We start from the raw sequence: 16,295 nt of genomic DNA on the forward strand, positions 1-16,295 counted from the left end.
CTTGTCACTGAGAAGGCTATTCACCGTGTTGCTGTTGTATAAAGTGTTGAGGACCACTGTACATCTACCGTTGTCTGCCGCCAAGAAAGTGAAAGTAATTTATTTGTCATTGCACACAATGGAACTGTACAATGTGTCCTGTGCAATTAACCCAGGGGGGCAGGGAGCAGCTCGAGTCTAGGGAGCCGTGACTCAGTGACAGTGAAAAAAGGTGAGAATTTTACAGGAATTTAAAAAACAAAACAAATAAATGTTTATGCGGTTGGTCAAAAATGTTTATATTTTATAATTTTTCCGACTTACCTGCCTAAATGGTACGCGACGTTAAAAAAATGAAATGTGCAGAGATATGTTTGCTGTCATTTCGAGACATAGGACACAACAATTGGGAGGTCCAATAATATCGGCCGACCGATATTATCAGTCATATATAATTATGTATTATCGGTAAAAAAAACGTTATCGGTTTTTCCTCTGATAATGAAAATCCCAAAAAATGTGTGATATTTGTGGATGTGATCTAAAAATAGTATTAGGGAAAAACGGCTGCATGTATCGGTATCGGTTGATATCGGACTCGGAAATGAAGTGTTAGGACAATATCCGCATATCAGACATGTGCAAAAAGCTAATATCGGACATCCCTAGTTGTCACATGTCAACAACACTTGACTTAAAAAATAAATGTTACACTTGAGATTTGTAGAAGACGTAGCTCAATTCCTTATCTACGATTTGAATAAAGAACTCATGGCAACTTCACTTTTTTTTAATCTTCGAAGACTATCTCGGTGATTTCCTGCCCTTAGTGACACAACATGTTCATTTTATAATTTTGGAAAATCTCTTAACGATACACATTTTACATCGTTCGTCCGTACGTCACACTAGCTGCGTAGATCGAACCATGCGTCGGTTCCAATTTGAATTCTCATTAAATCATATTATCTGTTCATCTGTATCAGCAAACACCGTCTTTTTCTTGCGGGATCTCGATACAGATCTGTTGCCTTAAACGCCGTGACGTCGATACAATGCAGGCAGAAAGCAGACAATAGGGACTAAAATAGCAGGGCACTCCTGTGTGTTTCCCTGTCACGGTAATTACACTCTTGTGTAGAAAGTGCAGGGTTCTAAAAGCTCTTCTAACGTCAGTACACAATGTGCTTTTCTCTAACGGATGCGACTGCAGTCAATTTAAGCAGTATTTAACCCTACAGCAGAAACTGGCGTCAGTGATCTGTCCGCACAAATATATATATATTTGTCTTTTTTTTTGGTTGAATATTACATTTATTAAAAAATAAAAAATTGAAGGACGTTTTCAAAGACAGCCTCTGCTAAACTCGGCGCTTGCCACCCACCCTTCGGTGGAAAAATTCGGCGGAATTTCATCAGCTGTAGCTGTAATATTCCCTTTCAGCAAACTGTGGCATGTGCGAGAACCCGAGCCTCATTATCGCTCACAGCTCAAATTTTAACAGTCCTCTGTTAATCTCACCCTTGCTTTTAAATTCAGAAATACGGTGCCGATTTTTTTTTTTTTTTACCATTATGCTATTTTTTTTTATTCATATCTCTCCACTGATCCGTTGTTTTGATCCGCATTGATTGATTTGATTGATTTACTTTCGTATCCGAGAACAACCTGATACTGACACTTTTAAATGAAAAGCCGCGTCATTAGAAATGACCACATGGAGCAAAGCACCTTAATACACCGCTGAGTCAAATGTACCCACATTTTCGTAGCTGCATTATATGCCTCAGCAGGACAGACGTGATCACCGCAGTTGAGTTTGTTTACTTTTTTTAAGTGGACAGATGGATCTGGATTATTAATAAATGGACCAAAAACTGAATTAGAGACAATTGGGCTCATGCAGCCCAGAGCTTCAGTCGTGGATAAATAGTGCATTGGTTGTTAAAATGTCCTTGATAGAACTCCTGCGACAATGTAAAAATAATAGGTTCAAACGTAACATGCCTACAGGTCTGGTCTTCATGCCGCTTTGTTTTCTCTTAGAACGGCAGAAATACTAGATAGAGTTCCTAAACTATAGTGACTCTGCTATAAAACAGCATTTTACTCGAGTTCCAGATTTTCAACTTTAGAGTGGGTGCAAAAAGGTTGTTTTCTATCAATAGTGGGGGGTGCTTTACCATGATTAGAAAAAAAAAATCACTTATTAACATTTGATATTAATTCTACAGGGTGTCCTCGACCTACAGCCAATACGTTGCCAATACGTTTCTTAAGAAAGTCTTGTTCCCTCATCCCGACCTCTTCATTGCTATTCACTGTGTTTAACTCCATCTAAAAGCAACAGTTTCTCTGGACAACAAGTCCCCGCAAGGTTTCCTACAGGATTTGAGGAGCCTGTGGCAGGGGAGATGAAGTTGACTGGCGCAGATCGGCAACATACGCAAGGTTGGCCATTTGCGATTGGTCGCCCTGCACACATGCACTTAACTGCGTGACCAAGTGTTTTGAGACAGAGTGCACTTCCTTTAACTGCGCCGTGTCAGGTGTGCCGTACTCAGGCACGGAACACTTGTACTTACTCTAGTCATAGAAGCCGACTTTAGGGGGGCGATCGTGTTTGGGCAACGTACGATTACCTAGTTTGAGTGCGCCCTTACGTTAAGGCTTAGACTCATATTTGGTAGCATTCATTTCGACACCTAGCATAATTCAAGGGTTCGTTGACCCTGATTGTGTTTGACGTGACGTATCGTTTTTTTTTTTTTCTTTCCCATGAGAAAGCTTTGTAAGGCGACACAAACGTTGCACTTCAGCAGGGACTGCAGATTAATTTACCGTTGGCTTGCTTTGCAAACGCATCACCGAGATACAGAATGACAGCAAATAACTTGTAACTTGTAACTTAATAAGCAGCAGCTTTTAGTGTCAGCTCCTTTATCATCCCCCAGTCCTGATCTACTGTATGTGTCAACACACAACAGTGCAAGACCTGTGTTCCGAAGATGGGGCCGAGTCTCCCAAATGTAAATTTGGTTATTTCATTAAATAAAGGTTGTGTAAAATAACTATAAACTAGCACTAAGTACAGTTGACTATAAAACCGATAATGACGTACCAAACATTATAAATCTCAACAGAGTCGATCATAATGACGAATAAATATTTGAGCAAGGAAGGTCATTTCCGTTGCTAAGCGATAAACTTCTGTGAGGTCCTCGTTAAAGTTGCCTTAGCCCACCTCCTTTGTTATCCTCAGCTGGCTGTTGATATTTTTTTCCGCGCCACTAGCCCCACTAAATCATCATCCAAACAGGAAATGAAGGACATACCCTTGGAGCCAACGGTAGATCCGGCAGACTGTCCGTCTGGAGCGAACCCTCGGGTGCCACCGTTTTGTCCAGTCGCCCACGACGATCAGTCCCAAAGAAGCATTTCCATTCCGTCCTGGGGAATAGATGTTTAATGTAACCTTATCAGGGCCATTTCATAATTCCTCAAACTAATATAACACCAGACAACAGTCGTCCGGGCACAGTCAACAGCTTTATAAAGGTTATTCTATTCACTGAAGGGGAAAAACACACACACACACACACCTGCCTTAGAGTCAAACAGTATTTTATCGCTTGATAGAATATGAGGATTTCTATACGACCTTTTCAATTCCACTTCTAACTTAATTAAATGATAGCCAGACGACAAAAATAAGATGGAAAACTGTTGTTTGCCTTGTGGACCAATTTTTAAATCAAATTTAAATAACCTACTAAGATACTTTTACTCCAACTCTCTCTAGCTCCTCTTTCAAGCCATCCTCAAATCTTCTACCAGGTCTTCTTCTTCACCTCTTGCCTGGCAACAATCGTTGAACATTCTTCGTCGGTAAGGTAAGGTAAGTTATTCATTAGAAATGTGCAAAGTTCATCAAATGTTCAAAGGTCTGGAGTCTCCAAGGACTCTAAAGATTACTCATAATAATAATACCAACTTTAAAGTAATGCGGTAAGTGCACGGCTTTTTTCAAGATCCATGAACTTCTGAGCAAAATATCAGGACTCCTTTATGCACGATCTTACAAGAGGCACTTGAATGCATCATGAAAGCCCAGTCAGTTATTCCTTTTTGAATGTTGAGTGTAGAAATGGGTCGACCTGAGTTTTTTTTTTTTTTAACAGTACCTCTAAATCTTGGGTTCACTAACCTACCATGTCAGTGGATAAATGAAAGGAAGTTACTGATGGATGGTGAGATTCATCATTGCAGTGCAAAAAAACCAAAAAAAAAACACAATACTTTTTATTCAAACCAATAATTTAACAAACAAGAATATTCCTATTTCACGTAAAATAGATTAAATACGTCTATTTTACAGGTCACCAAAGCAGAATTCTGCCTTCGCAACTAACCTTTTTTACAGCTACTCACCGTAATTCTCATATCAACCACAGACACCACGTCTATGAATCAGTCTGCATTCCCTCTAAATAGGCTATAGTGTAAAATAAATATCATATTGTACAATATTCAATGTTTGAAATGGTAACTCAGGTAAGTCAGATTCCTATCATTCTTATATCATTTTTCTAAATAAAAATTGCAAAATAAAAGTGAAATATTGAAATATATATTTTCAAATGACATCCAGGGTAAAATTAAATTATTTTGGACATGGATGAAGGCGGTACACCGGCCAGAAGTTTGAAACCTCTGTTGTACACACTATGATGATTATGATTAGCTTCGTCTAAAACGTCTCAGTTTTCCTTATTAGGTCTTTATCATGGAAGTTTTTTTTATTATTTCTCTTTATATATATTTCCTGTGAATACTTATTTGTGAGGCTTTTTTTTTTCTGACTTACTGACTCATTCCTCTCTGTGGATTATCAGCAGCAGCCATTTCCTCCTAATGGACTAATCAATTGTATATATATATTTACCTCACACTATATTTTGCATATTCTTCCACCCTGTAATAAACCCACAGAGATATGCTATGACACGTTAAGAATGTCATCCTCTCATTCCATTGGCTGCTTTTAGGCCTGGTCGACTGGAGAGCAAAATCATGAAGCCCCGAATTGAGAAATTAAAGTATTGACACAAACATCTAATTAGAAAAAATGACCATTTTTGATACATGCAGTATATAACACCTTGTTTATCTCTTTAATGCTTTTTTGTTTTCATGCGGTAGAACAGATGAAGAATATGGCATCTGCCTAAGAGAAGACAGAAATGGAACCGATGTCAAACCTCTGACATGAGTTTTCTCATGAGGATTCACTGAGCGAACTTTGCAAAAAAAAAAAAAAAAGTCTTCATTGTCTCACCTGGGGAACATATTTTTCATGTGCATGAACTTGTTTTGTGCAGGAAGAGGTTTTTAATGCTCTCTATCCACTGCAGTTTTGTGATGGTAACCCCCTCGCTCCCTTTCACGCGGTTATATTGAATGTGAAGCTTTTTAACGTGGGCATTTGAGAAAATGACACTTAAATAAAAAATGGGCACAACCTCTGATAAGATCAGCAGGGTCACCGAACGAACATTAATGCACGGGACGTACAACGCAGCCGTTGGGTTAAGTACCATAATATATATTTTTTAAAAATTGCCTTTTAAAGTGCGGGAAAATCTATAAAACCTTAAGCTCCGACTTTGTTAATATTAACAGCAGTCATCATGAATAGCGAACGCAAGGCGTGTGAAACCAAACTCAATTCCATTTCCCCACAGACGGTACTCATTTGTAAAGCAAATGTTCTCTTACAGCCCTGCCAAATGTTAGGATAAATATTAAAGGGCATTCATTTAATGTAATACTTTTTACACTTTTTAAGAGCAAAATGCTGTTAAATGTTGCATTCTTTATAATTGTTAATATATAATAAGTTAAACTTGAGAGAGACCGTGAGGTGAGTTTGTGAATTGTGAATGGTTGCTAAAACTTTCAGTAACAACACAACCCAAATAACTCATCAAGAAAGCCCCAGAAAATACCCCCACTGTCGCTACATTCCTCAATTTCCTGAAGGGAACTCCCAAGGGAGCTATCTATCCATCCATCCATCCATCCATCATCCATCTATCCATCCATCTATCATCCATCTATCCATCCATCATCCATCCATCCATCCATCTATCCATCCATGTACCTATCTATCTAGCTACATAAGACAACAAGCATCGCCAGTGAAACAATCTTCTGTATGTGACGTTCAATCTATCTATCTATCTATCCATCCATCTATCCATCCATCCATCCATCCATCCATCCATCCATCCATCCCTCATCCATCTATCTATGTACTGTATCTATCCATCCATATATCCATCCATCCATCCATCCATCTATCATCCATCCATCTATCCATCCACCCACCCATTCATCCATCTATCCATCCATCATCCATCCATCCATCCATCTATCCATCCATCCATCCATCCATCATCCATCTATCCATCCATCTATCCATCCATCCATCCATCATCCATCCATCTATCCATCCATCCGTCCATCTATCCATCCATCTATCCATCATCTATCCATCTATTATCCATCCATCCATCTGTCCATCTATCCATCCGTCCATCCGTCCATCTATCCATCCGTCCAACCAATCCATCCCTCTATCCATCCATGTACCTATCTATCTAGCTACATAAGACAACAAGCATCGCCAGTGAAACAAACATTTGCGTGCTACAACTGATGGTGTGTTCAGGTTCCACACAAACGTCGGATTTTCCAGAATTGTCTGGAATTGTAATCAGAACCCTGCCCATTTTTATTCATAAATATATTTTGTCATTTACACTACCGTTCATACACAAATGTTTAGGTTAAACATATTTATCCATCCATCCATCCAAGTACCTAGTGCACGTCACTAGTAGTAACATTTATTGCATTTACCAATGTATCACGCAAAAGATCATCACAAATCTAAAATGAAATTTTGATCATTCATTTGTGATGTCCCTCGTCACACCGACATGACGTCAAAATCCGCATGTTAATCATGGTACAGGGTTAAAAAAAAAGAAGCTTTTTTTTCCTACACAACTTGTGAGAAGTCCTTCTGAAAAGAGAGGCATTCTGTGTCTTTTTTTCGTGCATCCAAACACAGCAAATGTTGCCTTAAACGCCAAACGAGGAAGTGACCGTGGCACCAGAGACCATCCATAAACATAATGTAATGACAGAATTCCGTTTCCAGGCAAAGAGAATGTATTTCTTCCTTCAAGTGTATTCTCTTTGTTGTTCCAGGAAAGGATGAGGGGAACTGTATAAGTAAGTGTCGACGCTTTGTAGATCGTTTTTAAAAGCACTCCTGGCATACATTGGCTCAACTCTTGTACGTTTCTTCTGTTTGGTTCTATGCTTTTTTTTGGCAAGATGTCTTCGCAAATTACATTTAGTTCTATAGATTTTTGTTTTTTCACCTTAACCATAAGATCTAAATTAAACGCTATACGAATAACCACGATTAATCATGATTAATCACGATCATAATCAACGATGATTTATCATGATTCATTCAGATAAACCAACATTTTCTTTTTTTCTCTGGGAGGCTGGTGACCTCAGCAGATGTTGCGATGGTATTTTAAGATTTTCCTTCTTGAGAAGAAAAACTTTCCCCACAGTGTGTGTAAATTACAAAATCTCTATCGTATGTGTGTTACAGCATTGTTGGAATAATTGTCATTGCACCCATGGGTTAAAGTACATTAAAAAAAAAAGTGTAATCTGATTCATCTTTACCAATGAACTAAAAACAACGTGGGAAATTGTGTTTACATTTATAAGGTATCTATTTACCTTTCTACCTACCATGTGTTGACCAAAAACAATGGTAGCGCCGTATTTGGTGACTAATTATTTTCTGTCACAGCTCAGAACCGTAAAACAATTTTTTAAAATAAAACTTTTTTTATGATAATTCTAATTGGGTTTAACAATAGCATTTGAACCATTTCTATAATTTTCTAAAATGTATCGAATAAAAAAAAAATGCAATTCTTTGCTAAATCAAGCCATGAGTAAATTAAAAAAAAAAAAAAAAAAAAAAACACCCAAAAACACCCAGAGGTTTACTGTTTTTGAAAACCATCCAAATCCTGACAGTGCATTACAAATATAGGCTAAGCTTAATTATCTAGAAATAAACTAATTTTCTTTTCTTTAAAAACCATTTAAATGCAACCTTTCTTTGTGCTCACAGATGGTAATAATATTTGTATTCCATTTCTTTGTCCTCTTCTCCCCGTCATTTAATGGCAGCTGTCATCCCGTGTTCTTTTCGTCATTTAATGGCAGCTGTCATCCCGTGTGTGGGTCCCACTTCCTCTGTTTGCATAGCCGATCTCCTGAAGCCACTTTGTACGCGCCACTTTAAATACAATTGATCATCCCGCAATTACAAGGACCCGATTACAAATTTAATGAAATCACTTTGGTACAACGCAACAAGCATTCCCCTTCGACTACGGAATCAATCGTGCGTTCCAAATACTATTACAGATACTATTGTGAGAATTTAATAGATGTGTGAATCAGGTGACCCTACACAGTGAAACGTCTTGACAATCAGGGGCCTTTATGCAGCACAAAGGGACATTAAGAAATAGTGACAGTGTGTCACTGCAGTCTGGTACCATCTGCCACTGACTCTTCATCTGTGGGCCGCTCCGATCGTGTGTCATGTGCAGTCTCTCTCTGACTCTTCATCTGTGGGCCGCTCCGAGCCAATCATCGAGTTCATTCTTAATGACTCGTCTACCAGTGTCACCTGTGACTTTCGCCCATTCGTCAGTTCGACTGACTGACTGATTGGCCTGATGTTGGCTGCGCTTCACCAGCTAAACCGGATAATATTTAAAATCCTGCAACTCCTGTACAGAAGAATGGGGACCATTTCAGCAGAGAACGTCGTTGCCGTATATGAGCCAGGCATGAGTGGATTTCCGGCATGATAAATGGCCATTGGTGAGACTGCTTAGCACTAAAATGATGACGTGCTAAATGACTGAAAGCATGAATCAAAGAAACGGGGCACTTCCGTGTCTGAAAGCCCAGTTAATGCATTTAACAATGAAAGAAATCCATGGACATTGTTGACAAAAAAAAAAAAAAAAAAAAAAAAACATCAATCCTGAACTGACCGGTGGTCAATAGCAGCAGTATAAAATTCATTACCCTGATGGGACACACAACTAGTTAGTATGCGGTCCGAGTGCGCTGACGTGACAGGGTTTTCTACCGTGGGACTGTCGGGATGGGAAGCAATATTCTTTGGCTTTGTTTGAGTTTTAAAGAAAAAAAAGTTTGTGTCTGATTCAGTTCCTGGAACACTCAGATATTGCTACACCAATGAGTATTTCTCTCTCTCTCTCTCTCTCTTTCAATTAAATTAAAGACTACGACAGCAAGCTGCTGAATCAGTTCCACACCCCTCACACTTCCTCTGTGGTGATAGTAATAGCCAGGGAGCTCCTGCGTATATCCCTGTCTGAGCGTGATTGATAATGTCTCGGCTTTGTCCTCTTTGTCATTGCTCATTTAAAACAGTGTTTCATTCAGTGCTGCAAGTATTAAGACCAGCTGGGGATAGGCTCAAAAGTCTGAGTCATTCATAAACCTTCACTGCTGTCCTCAATCAGCGTTAGGTTGCGTTTCGAGAATGAATCGGACGTCAACGTGTTACAATCAGAGATGACTCAATCCCGATATCGGTTATTAGTAACTATAGCCCTTCGGAACCGATACCTAAGCCTGAATGCTTAACTTCGAAATATATACCTAACTTTGCGCGACATGCCGTGGTCAGAGACACTATCGCCTCAGCCACGGCAGTCCGCGGCATTCTGGAGGAGAATGGAAAATATCGGCTTGATATTGGTAGCGGCAGATACTGCAAGTTGCAAAATAAGTATCGAACATGAAAAGGTTGTATCGAGTCATCCCACGTGGAAAATTAGAAGAAAAAAAAAGTTAAATTAAGTACTAATGTTGTGAGTTTGTTTTGGCCACTTGAGGCAATCCTGAGCAGCTAGTGGCCAATCACAGCCACTTCCCCTTCACGTCTCTTGACCACAGCAGAAGTCATGGCTTGTGAGAGTCATGATTTCTTTTTGTACAGTCTTAATGTATCTCAATTGTTAGTCTACTACTAGTCTTCTTTGGTGAGTACTTCAACTATGTAGTGGACATGTGGTTCAACAAAGAAGCAGATCTTCGTAATCTGATTAGCATACAGTGAGGACACATGTTCCAAACTGCTAAATCGGCAAATAAAAACCACTGCAAAATCATCTGCTTTATACTCACAATGAAACAGATGCAATTAAATTTATAATGACATCTTGTCGCTTAAAGTAAACATTTCCATCAATGTAAAAATGTTCGATCTCTACATTTCATTTTTATGTTCCACGAGGCTTTGGTGTTGCTGTATATTAGGGATGCACCGAATATTACTAACAAGCGAAACAAGCAGACGAAACAGGAAGTTATGATGACGTGACGCGACATGATCTGAGAAAGACCCACGGATAGCGTTTGTGCGAAATCTTAAAAATTTCAAGAGGGGCTGCATCTATAAAGAATTTCTCCACGTCTGGTTTAATTCATCACCCCAAATCCAAACATCCCGTTTGCTATGCTAAATATGAGAGAAAGGAAAACCTCTTAGCCCAAAAGCAAGTCTTGGCTGCATACAGCGCAGACCACGTCACACCAGTGGGTCCTAATAGAGATCATCCCCTCTCTTCTTCCTCCATTTGAGCAGCTAACTAAAAAGATCAGCTCCTCTGATGCATCTGTAGCAGATGTTATTCCTTTAATCGCTGCACTAAAGCGTCTTCTAAGCAGAGGTTGGGATGGACCACGGAGTGAAAACAATGAAAAGTCCACTCATAGTGGACAGAGTCTGTCAGCACACGTTTCACTGAGATATATTTGGATCTTCTGCACTTTGTCGCCGCGACTGTACTTGATCCGCGTTATAAAGATCATTACTTGGATGCGGGAATAAAGCAGCGCGCACGAGAAATGATCCAGCAATTGACTTAAATGCAATACATGCGTTTTTATGAGAGAACATATTAAATTGTACAATATTTAAGCAGGCCAGTAGGGCTGTACATTATCATTTAGTGTGGGGTTAACATTTTATTTTGAATTTTATATTTTATTTAATATTGTGCATTGTTGAAATGCACTAAACCAGCCACTAGGGTACACGAACCAGTGTTTTATATTGCCGGTGCCAAGCCCCGATAAATGGTGAGGGTTGCGTCAGGAAGGGCATCCAAATCAAATATGCAAATCACTGTAACGATTTTAATAATTTTTTGTATTTGTTTTATTCTTTGAAGCATTAATATCTAATTTATGCAATTGCAGTGCCTTGATTTTATTGAGGTTTAGTACACAATCAATCATGCATCAAACTCCGGCCCCAAACCCTCTTCAACAGGATGGGGTTAGATGCCAATAAGAATTACATTTTTGCTTGATGAATTTTTTTATTTTTTTTCTATTTATTTCCAACTACTTTTTTTCATTAAAAGTATTAACTGCAGTTGGTCATATAAAACAGAAGTGACCTTGCTTTTGCAGCAACCTGCACTTCAGGGAATGATGCATCGCGTGACTCATTCATGATTCACCTTAAAAAGAATCCTCCACTTCAGCCTTTACACCAACGTGCATGTTCATACGTATCTGCTCGTGAGAACGTAACATAAAGAAATCATTGTTTCTCGCCTCAGCAGAGCCCAGCACTTCTATCATTTTGTGTTTTTTTGATTGTATAACGCACATATAGCAAGTGCAATCGCAAACTAAAGTTGATGGGTCAAGTACGATGACAGTTGTGAGTTTGTTTTGGCCACTCGAGGCACTCCTGAGCAGCTGCTGGCCAATCACAGCCACTTCACTTCATGTCTCTTGACCACAGCAGAAGCCATGGCTTGTGGGAGTCATGGTTTCTTTTTTGTTTCAAACGTTGGGCATTCATGGGGCCAATTTGTTTTTCTAAAGGCTGTTAAGTGGTGTAATCACAGTTGATGTTTAGAAACCCTCTCTTTTATTTTATTTCAGGACATCAGACTTGTGTAAACATTGCATGCAGCATTGGAAGAACAAAGGAACAGAACATGGTTGGTGCCGAGCTGGAGACAGCCACTACAAACAATACTGAACAAGAATAGGCTTTAGGGGCAGGAGGTTTGTGAAAGCCAACAAGAAAACTTACTGGATATACCAGGTGTTGTGTGCTGTACTTCTTTCAATAACATAATATGTTGGAAGAAATACTTGAAAGGAAAGTTGCCAAAGATCTGATACGTCAGGAGACCGCTGTTGAACACCGTTGTGAAATTAGCAAAAACAAAACAACTATGAAGATTACTAAAAAAACAACAACTTTGAAGTTAGCCAAAACTCTATGACGTTAGCTACGAAGTTAGCAAAAATAACAACAACTTTGAGGTTAGCATAAAACAACAACTATTAAGGTAGCTATGAAGTTCGCAAAAAACAACAACTTCCAACTTCAACAAAACAGATCTGTCACTTAAACACTTGTTTTTTACTTGAAAAAAATATATCAATATATCAATATATCAATATCTATGACACTTAGCATTAGCTTGCAGTGTTGATAGTTACTCCAACAAATGATCAGTGCAATTATAACTTTTTAAATGTGTTGATTAAATAATCCCTGAGGGTAAGAGACATGACGTAAGGACTCCAGAGGAACACAACGCAATAAAAAAATTTTAATAATACAAAATTAATGTCAAGGAAAAATAAATTTGACTTCAATAAAAAAATATTTTAGTTTATTTTTCTTATTAATTCGCTTTTTTTATTTAACAAAAGGCTGTTAAACGGTTTATTTGCAAACGGCAAATACTATTTCGGTACAACCAATTCACATGAGTTACTTTAATGTTATAACTTGTCCCATATTTATTTTTAATCTGTCTGAGCCATCTTTATTTTTAGTATAATTTGTCTTTGCCCACTAAATCTATGTGGCACCAAGGAGGAATGACACAAAATCCTATCCAACCACCATTAACATCTGGGTTTTGAAGATTTTTTTTTTCCGATCTCACAAATATAGCAAAAAAGGCGTAAATGGTAAATAGGCGTAAAGTGTAAATATATACGTAAATATTGTAATATCGCCTCTACTTTTCCCATTTTGTAGTGGATCTTGGAACGCAACTATCGCGATAGGAGAGGGCTCACTGTATACCCCAACATACTACCTTACTCCCTATGGTAAAATTCAATTAACAATTGATCTATTTACCCCTGAGTTTTTGTTGTTTTTTTTAGCTTGTGTGGTGACATATGGATTAGATACAGTTTAATTACGCCGTCGTTTTCAATTTGAGGTGAACAAAAGCGTGACATTCTAATTACAGTCCGCATTTAGTCCTCTGAAGTTGATAAAACTATCCCATATTACCATCAATAAATTATAAGCACACCAACTCCCAGACAGTATAATTATAGAAAAGATATTAATTGCAGGACTCTGTCATTTAACAATGTCGCGTATAACGGTGCGATGTAGTTAAAGAAAGAAAAAAAAGAAACCTAACAGCTCCCTGCAATTGTCTGTGGGTATTTTTCAGTGTTTTCCATTTTTACTGTTTCATGTAGCATTTCCTCTCACTCTATTTCAGTCAAAATATAAGTTGGATAAACCCTTGGGTCTTTCCTAATTCCAGCACATGCATTAACTAATGGTCACGGCGTTGTTTCGACTCGGTCCCCCAACAACAGATCTGCTTTGGATTCATTCCATGCACAAAATGGACTCTGATGTATTCATGTTTTATGTCACCACGTCAGAGTCCCATTTACTGCCGAACGCCTTATCAGAGTGGATGTCCCACTACGCAGTCCTGCTGATCGTATTATCCACACAGCAGCAGCATCACTGACTGCAAACACCTCCTGGCCTCCGAGGACTGATCTTGGCTCTACACGATCTGCATATCTATTTATCTCTGTGGCCAGGTCCCAGTGGTTCACCCCACTCACTTTCCCCTCCTACGTCTCTCCTCTCGCCTGTTGTACCTCCTTCTCGTGGTTCCATCGCCTCTCCGGCAGTCGCCACCACCTCCTCCTTCCATCTGTTAATCGAATGAGCTGTCACAGTTGTGTTGATGATTACATTTTAGTTCCCCGAGTCCTTCTGTGACTAAAAAGCCGATTACCTTCTCGCCACAACCTCCAACAACCGACAACTTGCGTCACCTCCAGGTAAAGATAACGACTGTTCCGCACGGCGGTGTAAAACTATTGACGTTCTTCTCATCTGCACCGAGACTCAAGAAGTTGGTTTTTGCTTTGTCATTTAATCATTTAATTGGGTTCAATCATGTGGTTTGAGGGGTTTTATAGGCGTTTTACATTATTTATAGCCTGAAAAAATATATAAAATATATATGAAATATAAATATATATATATATAAATTTAAACACACATATATACAGTCATATATATACATATATTATATATGTGTGTGTATATATATAAATATATACTGTACATACATACATATATACAGTACATATATACACACATATACATATATACACACATATATGCATACATATATACACACATATATATGTACATATATACATACATATATACATATATATATATGCATATATATATACACATATATATACATATATATGCATATATATATATATATATATGCAGAGATAAATACACTGTATAGATACGGACATATATATAAACATATATATGCACACAAATATAATTATATGCAAAACATTCTTCTGTTCGTGTAGGATGCTACTCAGGTTGACCGACAGATGAATAGCACTTGCGGTATTAACACAGATCCTATTCCATTTCCTCTCGCAATTTGCATTTGCCAATAGCACATGAGTAAATAAAATTAAGTTATTGTTAATGGAATAAAGACACTTGGGCAAAATCAGACACTTGTTGAGGTGCATGCACACTGGACCTGGTGTGGCCATCCACTACTCTATTCATCCACAAAGCCTACACTTAAGACAACTGTTTTTTTATGGAAATCAGTTGGACCTTGGGGTCACACGCCTTCTTCGTCTCACAATGAGGCTTTGATATTACGTAAATGCGTCCAGAATGTTCTCCGTAGCTATAGAAAACAATGTAACCCAACATTAGGGACACGGGCAGTAGGCCGAATATACCCACAAAGTCAACATAAAACACCCTAGACACCCTAGACACACGTAAATGTGGTATATGATGTCGATGTAAATGTGTAACGTTCAGTGAGTGATTTAATGTCAGTATGCATGACAAAAAAAAACAAAAAAAAACATAGAAGACATTTGTAACAATAATAATTATCAATATTGTTATTAGCGTCATACAGCTCATCTACAACAGTATCAGTGGAGATGCTTAGGCACAGACATATACTGCAGCTTACTTTAGAGTAATATAAATACACTGAACACTAAATGTTCATATACTGACCATAATAATCATTATTATTTTTCTTTTTAGGCACAGAAAGGCACAGAAAAAGGTTGGTCAGAACAGGGCTGGTAAACGGGAGTGAAGGGGATCTAGTTGCTAACGTGTTAAGACATTAACACAATTACACAAATGTAGCCTAAAATGTCCTCCCCCAAAGTCTAAGGAAAAAAAGTTCCTTACGTATTATCTACAGTAAATGCCCCATTTGCCCCACGTGCACTTCGCTTTATTCGCTTTTATCAAGAAAAAAGTGACCTATATCGGATTCTTTTATGATAGTGTTAACATATATACATATATACACATACATACAAACACCCACGTATACAGTATATACCCATACACACATATGCAGTATATGTATATACATATATACCTATACTTATTCTCTGGTAGTTGTTTCCTAAAGGCAAGGTTTTCCAAAAATTGTTATATATTTTTTTAGTATTACAGCTACTAAACGATGCAACAACAATGACCAATATTATTATTAAATTTTTTTTTTTAAATATTTCAGATCTTGTTTTACTTTCATAATGAGGTTTGGGTTATTTTTCTTTTCATATATATTTATATATATTTATATATACATATATATTTCCATATATATGTATATATATTTATATATATGTGTGTGTGTGTGTGCGTGCGTATTTGTTACCGTGGCCCTGTGGCGTACGGGACAGAACAATATATGTAATCACATAGTAATTCGATTTCCCCCCCAAATCGTGACTCCGCATAAACGTGGGTCAAGGTGGA

General features: G+C 38.1%; 1 non-coding gene across 1 annotated transcript in view; it reads right to left on the reverse strand.

Moving 5' to 3' along the window:
• The window catches only part of LOC103394502 (uncharacterized), a 42,661-nt gene that overhangs the window by 18,726 nt on the left and 7,640 nt on the right, over window positions 1-16,295 (reverse strand). Inside the window, exon 2 of the transcript XR_003052757.1 lies at window positions 3,316-3,430. This is a non-coding gene — a transcript (uncharacterized LOC103394502). The remainder of the gene's footprint in view (window positions 1-3,315; window positions 3,431-16,295) is intronic.

This window comes from Cynoglossus semilaevis, chromosome 18, assembly GCF_000523025.1.
Source record: "Cynoglossus semilaevis isolate Cse_v1.0 chromosome 18, Cse_v1.0, whole genome shotgun sequence".
NCBI lineage: Eukaryota > Metazoa > Chordata > Actinopteri > Pleuronectiformes > Cynoglossidae > Cynoglossus > Cynoglossus semilaevis.